Below are 17,141 nucleotides of genomic sequence, written 5' to 3' on the forward strand. Positions count from 1 at the left end.
ATCCCTACGGGGATTTAAATAGCCTGCCTATGTAAACTGTCTTGAATAAAGACCAAGAAAGGCGGTATATAAATACCTTTATTATTATTATTATTATTATTATTAACACCTAGGGAGGGTTTGGGGGAGGAGGGAGGCCTCTAGGTAGAGAAATCCAGCAACTGAAATTCCCCCACGGGATGCATCATAGCCCATTGTGGGGAGATTTAGTTAGGATTGGCAACTCTGCCCCACAGAAGAGCTGGGCTCTGTGTCCATCCCAGGCTTTGGATCTTGCTTTGACTGTTCGGTGCTTCCTTCAGAGAAGAGCCTTCCCCACATTTCAGTCCCTTCCTTGTGTCTTTCTTCCCTGAGTGGTTCTGCATCTCCAAGTTGTTGACACTGAGACTGTTGCTATGAATTATACAAGAGAAGGAGCATATAATCTGAAGCGTCCCACTGCTTCGTGGTGATCGCTCAGTCCTCTTGGCACAGGTGAAGTCTGGTTTGCGCCCGGCCCCATGGGAGGAAAGGCATGGCAGATGCTGCTGCTGAAATGGGGACAGGGCACAGCTCAGTGGTGGAGCCCCTGCTTGGCACACAGAAGTTCCCAGGTCCAATCCCTGGCATCTCTAGGCAGGGCCAAGACAAGCCACTTCCCCGATGTCAGGCAGTGGCAACCCTCACTGGTCCTCAGGCTCATTGAAGATCTGCCGACAAGGAGGAGCCTTGATCAGTCAGCAGGCAGTTGTTACAACTGTTACCTTGCACATGCCTGATCCCATTTGATCTCGGAAGCTAAGCAGGGTCAGGCCTGGTTAGTACTTGGATGGGAGACCGCCTGGGAATACCGGGAGCTATAGGCTTATACCATGATCTTGGAAGCTAAGCAGGGTCAGGCCTGGTTAGTACTTGGATGGGAGACCGCCTGGGAATACCGGGTGCTGTAGGCTTATACCATAGTCTTTTGAGACTGAAGGTTGCCAACCATTAGGCAGCTGGCCCTCAGCCCTCCCTCCTGTCTTGCAGTGCAATCTGTAGCCTTTCTGCAGGACCTGCACCTTCACCTAGTTTCAAGATTGCCTCAGACTCCAAGAAGGACCCGTGCGTGTTCCATGTGCAAACAGTGCCTCTGCTCTTATCAAGCCCAACCCTGTTGCATTCCAGGGTGACCAGGGAGATCTCATGGCCCTGCACAGGCTTGGAAGGGCAGGCCTTGGGGAAATCTCAGGCTGTTGCCAAAAGTCTGGGGCAACAAAAGGAAGCAACACAAACACAGAGCATCTTTTTTGTCTTCAGGGATCCAGCGGAGTGCTGGAGTGTCATGCAGCGGGGAGGAGGACTGCGGACACATCATCACATCTCTCCGTTTGCAGGCTCTGTTAATGTTGTAGTGCCTGTGTGGCCACACACACATGAAACAATAAGTCATTTCATTTAGATACCACCCTCAGCCTAAGGAGTTCAGCAGGGCATATGTGGTCTCCCTCTCACTCATTTTCCCCTCACAGCTATCTTGTGAGATGGGTGGGTTGAGAGAGAGAGAGAGAGAGAGAGAGAGAGAGAGAGAGACTGATCCAAGGCATTGCGCCCTCCCTTTTAAATCAAATCATAATCTAATCTCTCTGTGTTCTAAGTTGAGAGCAAGGGCAGAAGAAAGTTTGACAGGATGCACGGAAACAGTTTAACATGCACAGAAAGAGAAATGGGCATGCTCTTTCCCAGGGAGAGTGTTTGGGTATTTGCCAGAGTTTTGGTGTGCACACGGTGGCCCCATTGTCAATGTCCCGCACGTGGCAACACATGAGAATGTGCCTGGGCACATCATAAGTGATGCGGAACTCCCAGGAACATGGATGCATGCACGTGGCTCTGTGCCACATGGTATGCTTGGCTGGGGGTGTGATTGAAAGCTCCCGCCTTGGGTAGAGATGCACTGTTGGTGTTGAACCAAGGCCTGAAAATGGAGAGATGGTCCCCAGGGTGTGACGCGTTCTTGTCTGATCGGTTTCATGTTGAGAGTTTTGACCATTTTGAGGGTATGTTCCAGGCCTGGCCCGTCTATAGGGCCAACTGAGGTGGCAGGTTTAGGTTGTAGATTGGGGGAGGGGCACCCACCAGCCACCTACTCTGCTGCTACTCCTCCTTGGACTAAAAAAGGAAGAGCGTAGAAGATAAAATATGCAGCAGGATGAGGGTTGGGGGGACATCATTTGGAGCAGCAACTGTTACCCTGCACATGCTGGATGTCGTCTGATCTCGGAAGCTAAGCAGGGTCAGGCCTGGTTAGTACTTGGATGGGAGACTGCCTGGGAATACCGGGTGCTGTAGGCTTATACCATGATCTCGGAAGCTAAGCAGAGTCAGGCCTGGTTACTACTTGGATGGGAGACCGCCTGGGAATACCGGGTGCTGTAGGCTTATACCATAGTCTTTCAAGACTGAAGGTTGCCAACCAACCATGTGCCAGATCTGTGGCCAGTCCCAGGGGGCCCAATAAGGGCAGAAGTGTCACACATTTCCCTGGGAGAAAGAAGGCTGCTGCCTTGCCGATTTCCAAGGTCACCCCAGCAGGAAAGACAATGATGTCCTTTTGGGCACATTTCCTGCACTGTAGTGTGTGTTTGTGTGTTTGCAAAGACAGATGCTGCCTCTTAGCTAATCTGCTCGTCCCCTGGCCTGGGTGATTCATAGACTGCTGGTGACAGTATTCAGTGGCTGGGACAATGCAAAACCACTTACATGGCGATAAACAGGGACGCGACCAGGCCCGGATTTGTGTCTCGCTTGCTGAATAGAGCAGGCTGATTAGAGGTTTCTGTGTGTACGCATTTGCGGCTCAGTCTAAGCTAATCACCCAAGCTGGGGACAGGAAATAATAGGATTCCTAGTGCTAATGTTCGCCCTGCTCTCAACCACACAAGTCCAGGGAGCAGGAGCTTGTTCTCCTCTGATGGAGACAAAAGGGGAGGTTGGATTCCCAAATTGGGTGCAATTCTGCACAAGCCTCTTTTGAATTTTGGGGAGCGAAGCAAGAGCAGAAGATCTCCAGGCCTCTGACACAAGGCTGCAGTCCCCACATCCTGCTGTAACTAAGGACATGTGATGGAAACACCTGCATCCTCTGCTTCACCCTGCCTCTGTTCTCCTCCTCCTTCTCCACTATTTCCCTGGCAGATGACTTCTAAATTGTGAGTCCCCCCAGGGCAGGGACTTTTCCTCCCCTTTCCTAGAATGTGTGTATGTGCACATGCTGTAGACTGGGGCTGCGGGGGATTTAGATGCAATCCGACGCACATTCACTGAGGAGTAAGCTCAGTGGAACTCAGTGGTACCCATAAACCTAATTGGCAGGCATTGCAATAACAGTTTATCACTTTATCTATTTGGTGGTCATCCTGAAGGGCAGAGGCTGGTCCTGAGACTCTGAAACAGATGGCCAACTCCTCAGGGGCTGCTCCAATCAGTGCTCTGGGTGCAGGAGCAGGAAGTGCATTTTGCCTCCCAAGCAAGTGGCTGGACAGACATGTGACATGCCAAACCCAAGAGAGCACAGGAGCCCTGGAGTGCAGGCCATCTCTCTCTCGCTTTCATACCTTGACAGTCATTTTCTTTTCCACATGAGTGACACTGCGGTGGGTAAACTTTTTTGCCACTCCTTCACTTGGAATTTGACAGGGGAGCCAGTCATTTGGACACTCTGAAACTCTATATAAGAACATAAGAACAGCCCCACTGGATCAGGCCATAGGCCCATCTAGCGGCCCACCAAATGCCCCAAGGAGCACACCAGATAACAAGAGACCTGCATCCTGGTGCCCTCCCTTGCATCTGGCATTCTGACATAGCCCATTTCTAAAATCAGGAGGTTGCACCTACACATCATGGCTTGTAACCCGTAATAGATTTTTCCTCCAGAAACTTGTCCAATCCCCTTTTAAAGGCGTCCAGGCCAGTCGCCATCACCACATCCTGTGGCAAAGAGTTCCACAGACCAACCACACGCTGAGTAAAGAAATATTTTCTTTAGTCTGTCCTAACTCTCCCAACACTCAATTTGAGTGGATGTCCCCTGGTTCTGGTGTTACGTGAGAGTGTAAAGAGCATCTCCCTATCCACTCTGTCCATCCCCTGCATAATCTTGTATGTCTCAATCATGTCTCCCCTCAGGCGTCTCTTTTCTAGGCTGAAGAGGCCCAAACGCCGTAGCCTTTAAATGTTGGGGATCATGATGGTGCTTCTCTGTTAAAGATAAATCCTAACCTCCTAGCACGGAACAAGAGGTTCCTTGGGTACAATTATGACCAGGGCTGGCCCAAGCACTCCTGGCCCTTGATGTGGACATAACATCAACCGCCACCCCTGCAGCCACCACTGATTCTCCTCTCCCTGTTCCCTGGATTCAGCAAGGGAGAACAGAGCAGAAGAGGAAGCACGGAGAAGAGAGTAGTGGGCTAGAGTGTGTTGGAGAACTATCCTCCACCGTGCTCTTCTCCTCCGTGCAGCCTCCTCCTTTTCAAATCAAGAGGCAGGGGGAGGAATGATGGAAGCAGGTGGGAAGAAGCAGCAAGTGACCCCCCAATCTGCTGCCTGAGGTGCCTGTCTCAGCTGATGACTCAGGGCGACCAGTTCTGACTTGAGCCCCCTTAACTACGGCGCAGGGGATGCCAGGCAACCTCATCTTATGCATGTTTATTCAGTCTTGCAGAGTCGAATGCCAAGTCTGCATGCGCAGATTGCAGCCATCCTGTCCGCTTCCTCAGAATTAAGTCCCACTGAGTTTAGTGGAATTGGCTTCCCAGTCAGTTGGACGGTCACTGTGAGTGGGTTTTCCCATCCAAACGCAGCACGCATAACGCCAGACTTCATGATTTTGCAGTGACCAGCCGAGCCGCAACGCACAACTTGGGCACATTGCCGTGGCGCAAAAAACACCAGCAGTCCAGCCACCACATTGCAGAGTTTGTTCCCATTGGGACGTGCCCGGACATGAGGCAGATCAAGCGGTGCCTTTGACACAATGCTGGGGTAAAAATTAACAGGGCCTGGGGGTGGACTCTTTCCCGCTCCTTGAGGTTCTCTCCAACAGGAACTCATAAATTACAGCTCTCTGCTGAGATACGAGAGGGGGGAAGTGAAAGGCCAAGTGCACGTCATGGGAGGCGCACCTGTCCAGGCCAGAGCCAAGCCCAGGGAAGACCTTGCACTAGAACCTGGAGCTCAGGGGCAAAACAGGTATACATGAGAAGTGGGGAGGAGAGAGAGAGAGAGAGAGAGTCTCTTTGGTTCTGGTGGGGAGGAAGAGTCACCCGCTCTGGAAAGAGCCAGCACTCCAGGGAAGATCCAATCCAAAGAGTAGCTGTCTTGGAGCCCAAGCCCAAGGCCGGCCCATCCATAAGGCCAACTGAAGTGAGTGCCTCAGGCAGCAGAGTGATGGGGGGAGGGGCTGCACCTGGAGAGTGGCAGAGGCTGGCACCCTCTTGGTGAAGAGGGGGCAGCATTTGGCTTGCTTCCTCAGGCACCGAGAGGCTTTGGGCTGGCACCTAAGCGAGCCTATACGTCTTTGCTCGATAGTGAGAAAACTGTGTTCAGTTGGACTCGCTCTCGGCTCAGTGAATCTAGGACTGCAGGTGCAATCAGACAGCCCAGGCGATCTTCAGAATGCACGAGACAAGAACTGGACCGGTTCACGTCCCTAAACACGGGCAGCAGGGCACCTTGACCCGGGGCTGTCCCTCCCCCTTTCCCGGCATCCAGCCAGCAGCTGACAGGAACCTCTGCAGGATCTCCAGGCCTGTTGCTGTTGTTGCTGCGTTGCTTGTTTCGAGCTGGAGGATCTCTCAAGAAGAAAAGAAAGACCTTCTTTGCCAAGTCACTTTTGTCCTGGAGGTGCACAAAGGCACCTGCTGCCACCAAGAAAGTCACCGACCTGACAGCCAGCATATTACAGTGCCCTGGCTCATTGAGTTGGGAGGGGAGGGGCAGTGCAAGCATGTGACCAAAGGAGCTGCGGGTCCCTTCCACGGCCTGGGCCCTTGGCCAGAGGAGCCATCGACTGCTCTCGCTTCTGTGAACACAGCAGACCTGTTCTCAGTGTCATTCCTGAGTTTCTTGCTGGGGTAAACTAGCCTGGATCAAATGCACTTCGAAGGAGGAAGACAGGAGCATTTTTTGACCTTCTGGAGAAAACCAATTTCCCCTCCAATATGCCACTTGGCAGCCCACAGAGACGTCCAAGGGCTTAAACATTGACTAGAGCTGCCTCCAGGTGCAGCCCTGAAGCGCAGTGGGGCTGCATGTCCTCAAATGGAGAGTCAGGGAATGGCCGTTCCCAGTCTTGATCTTTGAGCCACAAGATCGGTGATTAGCAAGGAAAGGAACAAACAAGAACCACACCATATGGCATCGTCAGGCACTGGAAAATGAGGTCGGGCCTGTTTCCATTCTGCTCTCAATTTCCAGGGTGGGGGCCACAAGTGGGCAAGCCTGACCTTCTGCACACAAAGCAGCCCATACACTCCACATCCGAAGCCTCCTGCCCGGAAAATCCCCCCCCCCCGGATTCTGAAAGCACCTACAAGAGAGCATTGATCGCTTTGGCAGAAGCCCAGACATATTGCTTCAGTTGTAGGACCTCTTGTATTTTGACTTGTACATAAAGTTGGGTATTTTGATGTCAAGGGAGGGCACCAGGATGAGGTCTCTTGTTATCTGGTGTGCTCCTTGGGGCATTTGGTGGGCCGCTGTGAGATACAGGAAGCTGGACTAGATGGGCCTATGGCCTGATCCAGTGGGGCTGTTCTTATGTTCTTAACTACAATTCCCAGGAAGTCTTGCAGGTCTCTTGTTATCTGGTGTGCTCCCTGGGGCATTTGGTGGGCTGCTGCGAGATACAGGAAGCTGGACTAGATGGGCCTATGGCCTGATCCAGCAGGGCTGTTCTTATGTTCTTATTGATACAAAGGAAATTGCACTGTAGGATCTGGGAAGCAGGAAAGGAGTCTGAAAACCAGATGAGAACTGAGGTAGGCCATGCAGGTCTTGAAGCCTCGGTTCCCTTGCAGATTTCTCAGCAGTACAGTCTCTTTCACTTTTGGAGATACTCTTTGGAGATTTCTCCATCACAAAAAAATATCTTCAGCCTTTGGAGTCGCTGCTTTGCTTCTGTCTTGTATCCCCCTGAGGTGTGGCCCTCTGTGCTGTGCAGATTCTTACACAAAATCTTCCGTGGATACGTTGTCACCAGCAGAAAATAACTGCACCTTGAATCCAGGGGAAGGTGTAGGTTCCTTCCGCACCCCACCTCCCATCTTAGGTCAGCTCAGAAGACCAGGGTTTCTCCTGCCTGGAAGCCAGCTGCTGCGGGAGCAATCGGAGAAGCCCAGCACCTAAACACCCACACTTGCCTTGAGTAATGCGAGTTCTGAGAGCAGTGGGGAAGTTTCTCCGCACAGCTCCTGGCTCTGCACAGAAAGACTGGACAAGCATCTTGGAAAAAGAGCAGGTAATAACGAATAAAAGCCAGAAAGGATATTGATGGGAAAAAACAACAGGGACTCTTGAAACAGAGTGGAAATGGGTCTTAAGAGTTAGGCAGAAGGTGGGTCTTGCAGCTGGATGCAGGCTGAAAAGGAACAAAACCTGGTGCAAGTAGCCAGCTGTGGTACTGCAGAGGTCAGCATGGATCTCTCCGCAGTTTCCTCACTCCTTTGGCATCTGCCCAGCGCAAGAGACAGGAAGCTGGACTAGATGGGCCTATGGCCTGATCCAGTGGGGCTGTTCTTATGTTCTTAACTACAATTCCCAGGAGGCCTTGCAGGTCTCGTTATCTGGTGTGCTCCCTGGGGCATTTGGTGGGCCGCTGTGAGATACAGGAAGCTGGACTAGATGGGCCTATGACCTGATCCAGTGGGGCTCTTCTTATGTTCTTAAACTACAATTCCCAGAAAGCCTTGCAGGTCTCGTTATCTGGTGTGCTCCCTGGGGCATTTGGTGGGCCGCTGCGAGATACAGGAAGCTGGACTAGATGGGCCTATGGCCTGATCCAGTGGGGCTGTTCTTATGTTCTTAAACTACAATTCCCAGGAAGCCTTGCAGGTCTCTTGTTATCTGGTGTGCTCCCTGGGGCATTTGGTGGGCTGCTGCGAGATACAGGAACTTGGATTAGATGGGCCTATGGCCTGATCCAGTGGGGCTCTTCTTATGTTCTTAAACTACAATTCCCAGGAAGCCTTGCAGGTCTCTTGTTATCTGGTGTGCTCCCTGGGGCATTTGGTGGGCTGCTGTGAGATACAGGAAGCTGGACTAGATGGGCCTGTGGCCTGATCCAGTGGGGCTGTTCTTATGTTCTTAACTACAATTCCCAGGAAGCCTTGCAGGTCTCTTGTTATCTGGTGTGCTCCCTGGGGCATTTGGTGGGCCGCTGTGAGATCCAGGAAGCTGGACTAGATGGGCCTGTGGCCTGATCCAGTGGGGCTGTTCTTATGTTCTTAACTACAATTCCCAGGAAGCCTTGCAGGTCTCTTGTTATCTGGTGTGCTCCCTGGGGCATTTGGTGGGCCGCTGTGAGATACAGGAAGCTGGACTAGATGGGCCTATGGCCTGATCCAGTGGGGCTGTTCTTATGTTCTTATGCTGTGTTCCTCCTCTTTCATGTACCGCATTTTCTTCTTCCCCTCTTCAAGAATTGCCAGATGCAAGGGAGGGCACCAGGATGAGGTCTCTTGTTATCTGGTGTGCTCCCTGGGGCATTTGGTGGGCCGCTGTGAGATACAGGAAGCTGGACTAGATGGGCCTGTGGCCTGATCCAGTGGGGCTGTTCTTATGTTCTTAACTACAATTCCCAGGAAGCCTTGCAGGTCTCTTGTTATCAGGTGTGCTCCCTGGGGCATTTGGTGGGCCGCTGTGAGATACAGGAAGCTGGACTAGATGGGCCTATGGCCTGATCCAGTGGGGCTGTTCTTATGACTCTGTGAGTGTAAGTGAGCACAGAAGCTGCCCAGAGGAGCCGGGCTCTGGGCCTTAAGCCACCTAAGTGAGGGGTGCTCCTCTGCCTTTCTGACGGGAGAGCCACAACTGCAACAGCCTGCTCACCTGACCCCCAGCTTGGTGGTGGCCATTCTCAGTGGTGGCCTGGCTAAGATGTAGCATTCTGCTGCCCTCAGATAAGCACGACGCAGAACAGCAATATACCACGTTGTGTGGCAGACCTCGTTGCTCCCTTGACAGTGGAGATGTCTACTCACTGGAGCCCCTCTCTTGCTAAACCTGCCTCCGGGTTCCTTTAAGGGCAATGGGAAAAAGGGAACACAAAGGGGATCCACCACAGATTTCCACAAGAACCCCCTCAGAAACCACCCTGCTTGCTCCAGTTGGACATTCTGTAAGTGTGGAGGCTCCAAGATGAGAAGGCAGCAATACGAGCCAAGACTCTGGTGCTGCAGATGAGTCTCGAGTGAAAACAGGGACTGGACCAGTGCCTGAAAGTGCATTTTCATGTTCAGGAATGTTTTGATTTTTCCAGTCCCGTAAACCCCCTTGGATGAAGGCAGGAGGAAGGTGGTCTGTGCACACCCAGCAAAGAGATGGGCCAGGACTCTTCCTTCATGGGAACCTCCTTTGGGCTTTGTGAGATTGTTGGGATCCTGCATCTGGAGGGAGGAAGTGGCCTGAGCCTGCAAACCGATTCCTCTCTCCCTTATGTGGTCGGTTTCTGGGGTGTGTTAAAACAGGGAGTGTTTCTGCTTGAACCACAGGGGGCCTGGAACGGAAGCCAAAAAGGAGGGGCTGGTATAGCCAGAAGCATCTTTGGGGACACAAGGGTGGATTTGGTGTATCCTCTGAAAGGGCACACTGCGCTCTGCGTCTCCTCCAAAGGCAGACCGGAATATGGTTGGCACTGCCCCTGGAGCTTCTTACAGCTCAGGAAAGGGGTGTGTGTGGGGGGACGGGGACAAGATGGCATCATCACCCCCCTCTTGGTGCTGATGATGGAGGCTAATTGGGACAGGCTTTCCAAAGGTCACCAGGGAGAATCCAAGGCGGAAGGGAGGAGGAGTCCTGCCTCACAGCCTGGTCTCTGAGCCCGAGGAGTGGCTGCAGGAGACCTCTCCTCTGGAGAGCAGCGTGTCTCACAGGGGTTGCAAGGGAGTCCCCTGAAGCAGGCCCTTCATACGCACGTCTTGCACTTAGTCTGCAGTCAGCAGCCATCCCGGCAAGTCACTGTGTCGATTTGCAAAGCCAAAAGCCACTTGGTTTTAAAGAGGGACCCAAACATCCTGCTCGATTTCTTGTTGGCATCCTTCAGTCTCGGAAGACTATGGTGTCACACTCTGAATGGTGGTTCTGGAACAGAGTGTCCTCTGCAGTGCGCGAAGCCTGGGTAAAGTAGGTATGGAGGATAGGCTGTTACCCATGCAGCAAATCCCCCCTCTCCACGTCGCTGAAATGGTCCGATGGAAAGGCAGAGGCCAATACGGTTGGTTCCAGCGGCGTCGCAGGAGTTGCCAGAACGTGACTGTGTTCAGCCATGAACTGCCTCAGGGACTCCGGCTCCGGATTTTGCCCCGAGGTTGACTCCTGAAGCCTTTTCCATAACTGGATGTAGCCACAAGGCAGTGGAGATTTGGGATCAGAGTTTTCCTTCTCTCCGATGAGCTGCCTTCCCAGGCTAAGGAGTCCCATCTACCTGGTGGCAAGAGAGAGAGAGGCAAGAGGACTTTTGTGGCGCAGGCACATGTGATAGTTAATAGAGTGAGATCTACAGGATACAACTTTTGGTGCTTTTTTGGATGGAGCGCATCTACCCATTCCAGAAGTGCTTCCTGTACTTGCAGCTTAGTACTGAAGTGCCAAGCCAAGTCAGGAGTGTGGGAAACCATGTGCATGCATCCACAGCACACATGTGCTCCTCTTAAAATCAGGCAATTGAAAGGCGCCCCCTTTGCATCAGTGGTGTCTGTGTCTGTGCAGTAGAGGAAGCTACAGCTGAACCTCCAGTTGTGGGCGAGGAGGCAGCAAATGTCTCCGGAATCATAAAGGAATCTGCGGTGGGAAAGCCCTGTGTCAATCTTGTTCCTGCCAGGAAGCAGATCGAGCTTGGCCAACCCAGAACTCCCCTTGCCTGCAGCCCTGCAGATGGGGCAGGGGGAGGAGAATTGGCACCACAGGCATTATCCAACTCAATCCCTCTCAAGTCCTGCCCAGCATCCAAAGATCTTCCCATATTCCTCTCTTTGCACATTTCACTTGCCCTCTTCTCAAAGGATGGCAGTTTAAAAACTGTTGTTCAGAACACTTAAATATGCCTTAAGGAAAAAAAAATTCTGCTAAAAGAAGTCTGCCATGTTCCTATTTGCCCCAGGACAATCATCTCCTGCTGCCCTGGCTGGGGCGTCAGACCTTCGGAGGAGACATTGCTACAAGTCAACACTGGGCAGTGGCCACCAAGAACACCTTGCCTGTGTACCCTCACACTTTGGAGGTGGTGTGGAGAGGGCACCACGTTGCTCTTGGCCAGGGCTGGACCATCCATGAAGCCAACTGGTGCTGGCAGGGGGCCTTGAGCCCATCACTTCCCTCTCCTCACACTTCCTCTTCTGTTCTGCTCCTTTTCGGATCCAGGGAGTGAGATGGCAACGGAAGAGTGGCAGAAACAGGCACGCTGCCCCAGGCGGGTGACATTTCATGTGACAAGGCACGGTGCAATGGGGGTGGCCTTTGGGGCGCCATTTGTCTTGGCCTGGCCTTGGCCAACCACAGAGATCATGGTCAGACAGAGAAGGAAAGTGGTCATCTCAAAGCGGTACATGGTGTAAATGCACAAATGGAAGGAGGTAACGAGCACAGAAGACACAACAGGTCAGGCATAAAAACAAAACAAAAATGCTTGAAGTGTTTGCAGCACCAAGAATCCGAAGTGCAGCTTTTGCAAGAGACCACTCAACAACAGCAGAGGAAGAATCCAGGCTGCACCCCCCACCACAAGGATGCCTCACGCCAGAAATCGGCTGGGTAACAGCAGTGACATGATGCATTGTGGCATCCTTGCTTGCAGACAAACAACATGTGGAGGGAAGCTGAGTCACGCACGCAGCTCCTATTCCCAGCCTCTCTCGGCATCTCCTCCTGCAATATCCCTCAGCCAGCCAGTGGCTGGCCTGCTGATTAGCCAAGAAGCTGATGGGATGTGCGCTGATGGGATGTGTCTCGAAGTTGCTGGGCATGAATTATGCACAGCCCTTTCTGCCTAGTGTTTGCTCGCCCTGGATGCCACTGAAGTCCAGAGCCAATCTGTTCCTGAGGCCAGCTGAAGAGGTTACCTCCAGTCTCCTCTCATCTGCATTTCCTTTTCTGATCTGGTAAGATAGTTGCTTTCAATCATCCTAAAGGGATGGGTGGGAGACACACACACAACACACATGGCTGGGTTCTCTTGGTCTTCTATTGCAGGGGTCTCCAAACCCTGGCCCGGGGGGGAGCGGGGGCGAGATGCAACCCACAGTGAGCCTCTATCCTGCCCACGGCAAACCTGTAAGTCCCCTCTAAGTCTCTGGCCCACTCATCCAAATGTGACTGGAGCACAGTCTGGAGCAGGGGTGCTCACACTTTTTTGGCTCGAGAGCTACTTTGAAACCCAGCAAGGCCCGGAGATCTACCAGAGTTTTTTTTACAATGTTTGCGCCATCATAACATATAACATTTATGTGTACAATGTATGTTGGTGTACCTTGAGCCCCACTGAGTATAACAAGACTTACTCCTGAGTAGACATGCCTAGGATTAGGCTGTGAGGCTGCAATCCTAGCCACACTTACCTGGGAGTAAGCCCCATTGAGTACAATGGGCCTTACTCCCGGCGTTTCCTCCCAGAGGCACCTGAAGGGGGGGGTCGGCACTCCACGATCTACTCATTTTGCCTCGCGATCTACCGGTAGATCGTGATCCACTTATTGAGCACCCCTGGTCTGGAGGGTGTTCTGAGGGAAGGGGAGGCCTTCTAAAGGCCTCAAAGCTTCACTTCCTGGTGTTCCTGAAAAACCAGAAGTGATATTTTGGGGCTGTCTGAGGGCCTTATGCTTTCTGAGGCTTTCTAATGTATTTATTTAAATTTTATCTTTAAAATTTTTCCAGCCCTCAACACTATGCCAGACATTTGATGTGGCGCTCTGGCCAAAAAGTTTAGAGAACCTTGTTCTTTTGGATTACTAACACCAAGACAACAGGCACAACAGAACAGCAAATTCAACATAAGCAGCTACTAAGGGAAGCATAGCTGAGTAAAGCACAGAAGATGCTTTACTTCTGAGTAAATGTGTACAAAGAAGAGCTGTTGAGGTGGTAGCATTGAGCCTGCCATTTCAGGGGCTGGTAGATTTTTGGCCAGCCCTGCAGAGACCTATGACAAGGGCCATTGCTAAGGGGCAAGTGTGTCCCTTGTCGAGTCACACTGAAACACAGGCCACTCAGTAGGGCTGGGCTTTCTGTCCGGAATGCCCAAGAGGAAGGGGACAGAGCACATCCACACTGGAAATTTTGAAAGGGGTCCAATAGCTGGGCCTCCACCCAAGTGCTGCTGTTTTGCAAGGCTGCTAGAATTCCTTCTGCACAGGGAGCTGCCTTGCCCGGAGTCAGACCTCTGAACCATTTTTTAAATTGTTTACAGGATTTTTACCCTGCTTTTCTCCTCAACAGGCGGATCCTCAAGGCGGATCACATAAACCAATGTAAAAATACAAGAGCATAAAAATCACAATTAAAACTCAATTAAAACACAAAATAAATTAAAGCCCATAAAATTACTGCTGGCAACCTTCAGTCTTGAGAGACTCTGGTATCGCACTCTGAATGGTGGTTCTGGAACAGCGTCTAGTGTGGCTGAAAAGGCCGATTTGGGAGTGACAATCCCTTCCACACCGGGAGCAAGTGCAATCTGTCCCTGGTCTGTCTCCCTGGCTATGGGCCTTCCTTCTTTGCCTCTTAGCCTCAGACTGTTGGCCAAGTGCCTCTTCAAACTGGGAACGGCCATGCTGCACAGCCTGCCTCCAAGCGGGCTGCTCAGAGGCCAGGGTTTCCCACTTGTTGAGGTCCACTCCTAAGGCCTTCAGATCCCTCTTGCAGATGTCCTTGTATCGCAGCTGTAGTCTACCTGTAGGGCGCTTTCCTTGCACGAGTTTTCCATAGAGGAGATCCTTTGGGATCTGGCCATCATCCATTCTCACGACATGACCGAGCCATAAAATTAAGAACAACATAAACAATACAACATTAAAGCAATGAAACATTAGTCAGTTCAGGATTTGTCTGCACTGCAGCCAACTGGAAGGGGTTCTCCAGGGCAATTTCTCAGCCCTACCTGGAGATGCTGCCAGGAGGGGTCAACTCCAAGGCCTCCCTGGGCTCTGCCACTGAGCCATGAGCCACCCCCTGCAGTCAAAGCTGCCAACCCTAACAGAGATTAGGGGGGATGTCCTGGGGGAAAGCCAACAGGAGCTGAGTGGCGTCTGCTTTTGGGCTCCTCATCCCTGGGATGAGGGTGGAGAGGTTAGAGAACAATGAAGGAACGACAGAGTAGGAAGTAGGAGTGGAAGCCTAATGGGACATGACAGCTGGTCCAGCTGAACAAGAAGCTGTGGGGATAAAGGCACAAGCTAGCAGCCCTTTTTGGGGGACCCTGTATGCAGGTGCTTCTGTGCAAATGCTTGAAGTCACTGAGCAGGGATGGGAGAACTGGAATGCTTGGTGGCTAGGGAAATAACGGGCAATGATATAGTGGGCATCAGAAACCTGGTGGAATGAGGAGAACCAGTGGGATACCACAGTCCCGGGCTATAAACTCTATAGGAGGGACAGGGAGGGGCGTGCTGGTGGTGGGGTGGCCATCTATGTCAAAGAAGGGGTAGAAACTTTTCCGAGTGGTAAAGACCAGAAGTGATTGTGAGGAGCTCCAGAAGGATCTCTCCAGACTGGCAGAATGGGCAGCAAAATGGCAGATGCGCTTCAATGTCAGTAAGTGTAAGGTCATGCACATTGGGGCAAAAAATCAAAACTTTAGATATAGGCTGATGGGTTCTGAGCTGTCTGTGACAGATCAGGAGAGAGATCTTGGGGTGGTGGTGGACAGGTCGATGAAAGTGTCGACCCAATGTGCGGCGGCAGTGAAGAAGGCCAATTCTATGCTTGGGATCATTAGGAAGGGTATTGAGAACAAAACAGCTAGTATTATAATGCCGTTGTACAAATCGATGGTAAGGCCACACCTGGAGTATTGTGTCCAGTTCTGGTCGCCGCATCTCAAAAAAGACATAGTGGAAATGGAAAAGGTGCAAAAGAGAGCGACTAAGATGATTACGGGGCTGGGGCACCTTCCTTATGAGGAAAGGCTACGGCGTTTGGGCCTCTTCAGCCTAGAAAAGAGACGCTTGAGGGGGGACATGATTGAGACATACAAAATTATGCAGGGAATGGACAGAGTGGATAGGGAGATGCTCTTTACACTCTCACATAATACCAGAACCAGGGGACATACACTAAAATTGAGTGTTGGGCAGGTTAGGACAGACAAAAGAAAATATTTCTTTACTCAGCTTGTGGTCGGTCTGTGGAACTCCTTGCCACAGGATGTGGTGCTGGCGTCTAGCCTAGACGCCTTTAAAAGGGGATTGGACAAGTTTCTGGAGGAAAAATCCATTATGGGGTACAAGCCATGATGTGTATGCGCAACCTCCTGATTTTAGGAATGGGTTAAGTCAGAATGCCAGATGTAGGGGAGGGCACCAGGATGAGGTCTCTTGTTATCTGGTGTGCTCCCTGGGGCATTTGGTGGGCCGCTGTGAGATACAGGAAGCTGGACTAGATGGGCGTATGGCCTGATCCAGTGGGGCTGTTCTTATGTTCTTAATCCAGCAGAGAAGAGATTGAAGGTGGGTCTGACTTCACCATAGAACTGCTATGGGTTAAACTACCAGGCCCAAGGTGCAACGTAATAGTGGGGGTGTGCTGTTGTCCTCTAGTCTAGACCAAAAACTTGAAGGGGACCTTGAAATGAGGAAAGGAAGAGAGACCTGGTTATAATCAGTAGGGGACTTCAATTATTCTTGTATTGACTGGGTCAATTCATGCTCTGGTCACAAAGAAAGAAACTGGATTTTTTGACATGCTAAATGAGTGAGCCTTGGAACAGCTAGTCATGGAGCCCACCAGAGGACAGGTGACTGGATTTAATACTGTGAGGTACTCAGGACCTGGTTAGGGATGTGAATGTTGCTGAGCTGTTGGGGAACAGTGACCATGCTGTGATCCATGCATGGAGGGGGAAGAGTACTAAGCAAATCTGACACAAAAACCCCTCGACTTCCAAAGGGGTGGACTTTGCCCAAACGAGAAGACTAGTGAAGGTGCAACAGTGGCACTCAAAGGCAGGCGGCCACTGAAACTGGAGGTGCCACTAAGAGCCCCTCCCCCTATGAACCTGTCTAGCCCCCTTTACAGACAAGCTAAGTGAGGGGCAGCACATCATCTTGCAGTGTAGATCCCACAAATCAAATGAAGCACCCTGCACCCTGCAAGTGCTAAACTTCTCACACCCCCTCGGATGGATGAAGGCCTTGGCTTGCATTGTAGCTGCTGCTGAAGTGCTTCTATATGGTGCAGTGGGGGGGGGCAACATCTCAAATCCCCCTGGTGATCTCCTCAGGCCCTCCCCCCACCTCTCTGATGTGGGACACTGGAAAAGAAGAGTGGGTGTTATATTAGGAGGAACTGAGGAAGATTTTGCCGCACAGCAGTGTTTCTCAAACTGTGGGTCAGAACCCACTAGGTGGGTCGTGAGCCAATTTCAGGTGGGTCCCCATTCATTTCAATATTTATTTTTAATATATTTGACTTGATGCTACCCTGGTAAGTGACTACATTTGAGGAAATGTCACAGATCTGTATGTTTAACGCAGGGGTCTCTAAACTTTTTGGCCAAAGGGCCACATCAAATATCTGGCACAGTGTTCAGGGCCGAAAAAAAATTAAATATAAATACATCAAATAAATACATTACAGATGGAACTTGGACTGAATGAATGAATGAATGAATGGGCTCAAATGTCCAGGATTACTCCAATCACCAACACAGCCCAAGAAATAAAGCATACACTTAAATGGACCCCCATTCC

At 51.4% G+C, this 17,141-nt stretch overlaps 1 pseudogene; it reads left to right on the forward strand.

Annotated features, from left to right (window-relative positions):
• The first annotated feature begins 728 nt into the window (after positions 1–728).
• On the forward strand, positions 729–845 carry LOC136662010 (5S ribosomal RNA; annotated as a pseudogene).
• The last annotated feature ends 16,296 nt before the right edge of the window (positions 846–17,141 follow it).

Source organism: Tiliqua scincoides, chromosome 10 (genome assembly GCF_035046505.1).
Source record: "Tiliqua scincoides isolate rTilSci1 chromosome 10, rTilSci1.hap2, whole genome shotgun sequence".
In the NCBI taxonomy this organism is placed as follows: domain Eukaryota; kingdom Metazoa; phylum Chordata; class Lepidosauria; order Squamata; family Scincidae; genus Tiliqua; species Tiliqua scincoides.